This window comes from Colletotrichum jinshuiense, chromosome 8, assembly GCF_051148585.1.
Source record: "Colletotrichum jinshuiense chromosome 8, complete sequence".
Lineage (NCBI taxonomy): Eukaryota > Fungi > Ascomycota > Sordariomycetes > Glomerellales > Glomerellaceae > Colletotrichum > Colletotrichum jinshuiense.
The window spans coordinates 1,692,408-1,698,407 of record NC_139315.1 but is presented as its reverse complement, the minus strand read 5'-3'; positions in this window follow the sequence as shown (position 1 = coordinate 1,698,407).

Sequence of the window (6,000 nt, the reverse complement as noted above, 5' to 3'; positions counted from 1 at the left end):
GTTGTATCGAACTCTGTGCCGCAGTCTGTGTTCCCATTCTGGTAGCAAAATCCCTTCATTATCCCAAGGCTCTTTCTCACAAAAGGACCTCCATCTATCAAAGACTTCCAGAGCGACCTCATCAGTGACGTGGTAGTACTCTCTATGTTTCTTTTCACATGCGCATGGCCAAGGGTGACGGAAGTTCAACAGCTCTTTGTGGATTAACCTCTCGGCAAGTTTATAATGAGGGACTTGTCGCGCTATTGCAAGACGATGCTCAATAATCTCGGGGTGTTTGCAAGCGTGCTTTATTGCTTTACTCCGTTTGGTCGGGTGACCTTTTGTTGTGCCGAATTTAAGGAGCCGAAGATCGCACCCTTTAGGTCTGGTGACAAATGCGTACACAAAACCAACAGAAGACGGCCCGGAGCCAGGCCCAGCCTTTATCAAAAGCTCAATATCGCGGTCGATTTGAGGCCCGGCGAGCCTGTCCCTGCAGCTTATAGCTGGCTCGCTTGCGCCTCGTTCCGGCAGGACGGGGCGATTATCCACCCTCTCTTTCGTATCGTACATATCCGGAGACGTATGGGCTCCCATGAGATGCGGTCGAGTCCCAACTCCGTCCCCAAAAATGTCGTGGTCAGCTAAATTGCCTTCATTCTGCTGAAACTGAGTTGTTACTGCCGTTCCCCTTGGTTCCAAGAGAATGGGCCTATTTCTGATTGTTTGTTTCTTGGATGGAGTCTCTTCCTCATCAGTTTGAGCTCTTGGGAAAACAGAGTTTACGTCTGGAGACGAAGTTTCACGCCGAAGTCGAACCTCAAATGAGGCACATCTTTCTCTAGGTCGATCAGGCGTCAAAACCTGAGATACCGGCGCCAAGGGGGACGATGCCGGACCATGTTGAGCTGTTTTGGCAGCTTTGGCCCGGCGCTTAGTAACTCTAGCTGGCGTGAAATGCTGCATGCCCCGGGGGCTAGAGCTGGATGATTGATGACTTTGCGTCTCTGTTGAAAGTTGAGAGGTTGGCATTTTGCAGTGAGAATCACACCAAGTAGAACTGAAACAAACGGTTAGTGGGAAATGTGCGCAAGGTGGAAGTGAGCATCCACCTCATTAGGGGACATCGACAAGTTAAATAACAAAGCATACACCCCTTGCAACATGCCTGACACTAGTTGCGGTCACGAGTAATGGACCCGGCCTCACAGCCCATGGTTGGGAGCAGTCATGTTGGCCGACGAAACTGCGCCTCCCTAATTCTGAGTGATAATCCCTGCGCTTGCATCTCAACAATGCAGTTGGAACCAACAACGGCAGATTTCAGTCCACCTAGGACACCATGATGCAAGCGTTCCAACAAGCGACCGAACTACCAACCGGCATGTTGCTACCGCGCACATTGCGTATCTAATAAATTAGGGGTGTGTGGGCCTGAGTGATGAGGGCGGTGCGTTGGTGGTGGCAGTGCGTTGGAGTCCAATTGTTATCTTCAAATTTTTGGTATTCTCAGTATAGGAACTCTTAAGTGAGATTATGACTTATTATAAATATTGCGTCACAAAACCTCTTTGATAAATTCATCCGATTGGAGGGGGAGCGCTTTAGGTTAGGCTTATGGAAATGTGATGCTATCGAATAACTCTGCAGCTCAAAGGGGTTAATGTTGGATTACCTGGCCAGAATACGGGCAGCGGCCGCAGCAGCGGAGATCACGTCTCCTGGCCACCATTTGCTATATCTTAACCACCGCTTTCTGCTTTCTCTGCTACAAACCGATTCACAGCTCCCGAATATACCATATTGATATTCGGCGAGCTCCAGCCCGTACGGGTAGACCTGTGATAAAGCAGGTATCTCTGGGATACCAACAGTTAAGGCCTCCCCGGTTTTGAGGCTTGGGAAGTTCCAGGAACCATCCAAGAATGCCTGGGATATGGTGCTTGGAAATTATTCCTTGAACCTTACTTGTGTGGTTGGTTCTTCGTTTTGGCTGCATCATTTGTGAATCGCTCTTGTAATAGCGTGAAGGTTTCTACTTGTTGACAACTACGATGATGCGTGCTCTTAACTCAGGAGATCGATGTATGTTGCCTTGGACTCATCACCATCAGCCATTTGTTTCAATTGATTTAATTCAGGTGGATGAGGCTGTCAGAGGTGTTTTTAACAGATTGGAGGGCATAGTAGCTGTTGGATTGCCCAGCCAGAATACGGGCAGGCGGTCAGGCCGCGGGAAGCGGCAGCAGTCGGGCCCGGAGATTCTACCTCCAGGCTGCCAACGGCAATATCTTCACAACTGCTGCTTCCGTTGCCTACCTCTACTTTCTTCCTTCTACACATCTACAACTAGAACACAATACCAGTTTTGCTCTTCGATTGATCTTCCACCCGTGCGGGTATTCTGTGATGCCAACAGTGTCTTTTTATTCGTAGGTAGGTAATATGTAAGACTATTGCTGAAAGCTGCCCACTTGGATTGTCTTGGAGCAACGCAGGCTTCTTGTACTCGTACGGGCATGCTACCTCATTGCAATCTCAGCCCTAGATCCCTGCACCTGCGTTACTGTCTTCTCATAGATCCCACGATGTTGTCTTGGTGTCTGACAGAGGCATGGCTTCAAAGAAGATAATCGCAGATATACTCATGCGAATTAGTGTTGACAGGGCATGTTAATACAAAACTTGTTTGAATAGCTGCTGTTTTAGCCTGACCTGCTCTGAACCAGAGTAAGATAGCCTGTGCTGACTCAACCGTCGTGCTCCTCAGCGGTATCGCCTTCCGCTTCATCAGGGACTGGGTTCGTTACATCATCTACAATGATTTCAACTGGAATGAAATTACCCCTAACCATCAATTACATAGCATATTCCTCTCAGCTAAACCCCTTAGACATTGCGACCTGGGAAGACGACCTTTTCAACATCAAGAAGCTCCTGCGCTACCACCTCATCTAGGACCTCATCAACAGCAGCAAAACTGTGGTATCACAGGATACCCGTACGGGTGGTAAATCAATATAATCAAACAATGCGGTAAACTGGTTCTGTATTCTGTATATGTATTGTGTAGAAAAGAAAGTAGGTAGGTTGGTAGCAGCAGCAGTAGTGAAGATATTGCCACTGGCAGCCCGGAGGTTGGATCTCCGGGTTCCGCAGCCCTGCTGCTGCTGGCCGGCTCCCTGTATTCTGGCTGAGTAGTCCAATAGTCTGGTTCCCCCCATCGTTTGACCAAGGCTCCCTACTGAGGCCACGAATTTCTCATCATTGGACGTAAATACAAGAGCGACCATTATGAATTTCACAAACCAAGTCTAGAAGTGGGCAGATGTATCTGTGCGTTATCATGAAGCAGAAATTTGGTCGTATTTACCAAGCACTTGGTTACATCGATGATCAAACAGAGAATCCGATCAGTCGGTCCCATCGTTCCGTCCATAGATAGTTCAAGTCGAGCTGGCAACCTGACGCCCCTGATTTCGTTGAAAACATGCGAGTCCTCGTCAATATATGAAGGATGCCTTTTCTAAGTTACCCTTTGCTACGAGGTTCAATTGAGAACCGGAAATTGCAGGCAAGAAAACAATGGCAGGGCATCAGGCAACCCCGCTGTACGTAACTCTGTTGGAGGCTGTTAGTTCAAGACGTGAGCCATCAGCTAGATCCAGCGATGATAAGGAATGGGGGAGCTTTAACATCATATTTAGAAGAATTCTATGAAATAGTGGTGGCTGAATTCAACTGTTAGTTAGTCGTGTTGATACTCTGCATATTCATGCCATCATATCGTACCACAAATTCCTTGTCTTCTTGCATAGACGAGATTCCCTTGGGCTTAATGATCAGCGAGAAAACACCCCGGCACGGGAAGTCTCCGCCGTACGCCGCGCCGGGGGAGACGGGAGCCAGAGGATCACCACCCCTGTCCATTGCCGTTGTCTGAACCTTGTCACTGCAAGGGCTAGTTTTTTTCGACATGGTTGATATGCAGTTGGTCCTTCCACTTTCTTCAGCAAATTTTTGCCTCTGTTGGTTCATCTTTGGAACCTTGCCTTTGAGACGTGGTTGGGTGCTAACGAAAGGATTTCATCTCGTTTAAGGGCTTGCAGTAGAACCTAGCACACAAGATAAAATGTGACCCATGATTGATACTGTGTTTTCTTGCTCGCTAAACTCGGGTAGCGCAATGTCAAGGGGGGCCTATACTTGTATCTGAATGCGACCTCAAAGGGTTTGACCATTAAACAGGTATACATTTTGTCATTTTTCAAGTCGGTATGGCTTCTTTGGGGATGGTGTAGTTATTGCAGTAATAGAGAGCGGTACATCGATTTTTCACACCGTGCCAGGTTAAGGCCTTTAGACCCAGAAGAGTCTCGAATCCTAGTCTCATTCGTGAGAACCGGACGCACCTGCAACCGCCTGCAACTCCCTGACTGTGAATCTCCGGCCAGGCTGCATGTGCTTTACATACCCAGCTACCTGGTCAGATTTCATGCGGAACAACTCAGCATTGCAGCAACCTTGAAGAAGTTTGAAGCAAGCGAGCCTAGACTTCGGGAAGCGATAACGCGCGCATCTCCTCCCAGCCGGATGCCCTGTTCCCCACTGTGTCGTCGACTGTTTCAACCGAACTCTCGGTCGATGATCCTGTGCCAATTTATCCTGGATTTTGTCTGTATTTAAGTTAAAATAAAGAACCTGCCGCATGAATCTTCCATGGCTCAAGTTTGGCTAGCTTCACTGTTCGGTATCTTGCGAGGGTATTAGTCCCAGTACTTATGGGCGGGTCGTGCTCTCACCTAACAAGATACGCCGACCTCTGCCGACTTCGACAAGTAAACAATCATGTCTGCCGTGGATGCTACGATCCCGTGCGATGAGACATGCCACTCGGAAAGCAATACTGTGCGGATCATTACGGTCGTCACCATCCTTCACGCCTTGGCTCTCATCAGCGTGAGCCTCAGATTATACACGAGAATATGGCTGATAAAAGCACCGGGATGGGATGATTGGGTGATGGTCTTGACAATTGTAGGTTTTTTCTATCTCCTCTATCCTTAAAGGTTAACCACGCTTACGATGCCCCGTGCCAGCTTTGCGCGTTAGGTGGCTGGATCGTCTTCATCATCCAGGCGCATTACGGTCTGGGCAGACATCAAGCCGCCATTTCCAAACCTGACCTTAAAGAACTCCAACATGCAGGTCTTTTCCAATCTATCATTTCTGCGGCCCTTGGAATCATGTTTCTCAAGATCTCCATCAGCCTGAATTTACTTCGACTCGGTGCAAGGAAATGGTACAAATTTGGTCTATGGTTTATAATTGGTATGTGTATACCTAGATTTCGAAAATCGATCGCTGATTGTTGCAGTCTTCACGTTCATCCAATCTGGCAGCGGTGTTTTTACCTTCACCTTCTATTGCCAGCCGACCGCCCGATTCTGGGATAAAACCGTTGAGGGAACATGTTGGCCAATCAAGGTATTCGTCGGCTTGGGTATCATGAACACCGGTTAGTTTGGATGGATTGATTTCATTTATCCTGATGATCAACTTCTTACATTTGCATCAGCCCTGAATATCTTCACCGATGTTGTCCTCGCTACATTGCCCATTCCATTGATCTGGAACCTGCAAATGAAGCGCAAGGTGCGACTTTATGTTATCGGCATTTTGAGTCTAGGCTACTTGTGAGTTCTTCACCTTCTTGTGTGAATCAGAAATCTGATCTCTTCTTGCCTGTAGTGCTGTCGCTATGGGTATCGTAAAAGCTATCTATCAGATCGGCTTTGGCTCAAAGCCAGACAAGACATTCGAGCAATCCATACAATTTTGGGGATTGTAAGCATTTCAACCCCTCCTAAACTGAACGTGTCTCATAATACTAATACAACGTAGTCTCCAATTACAAATTGGAATTATCGCAGCGTGTGCACCTACATTCAAACCGCTCGTTGGGCGAATGTTACGTCTTACATCTTACGATGACTACACACACGAAACTCACAACAA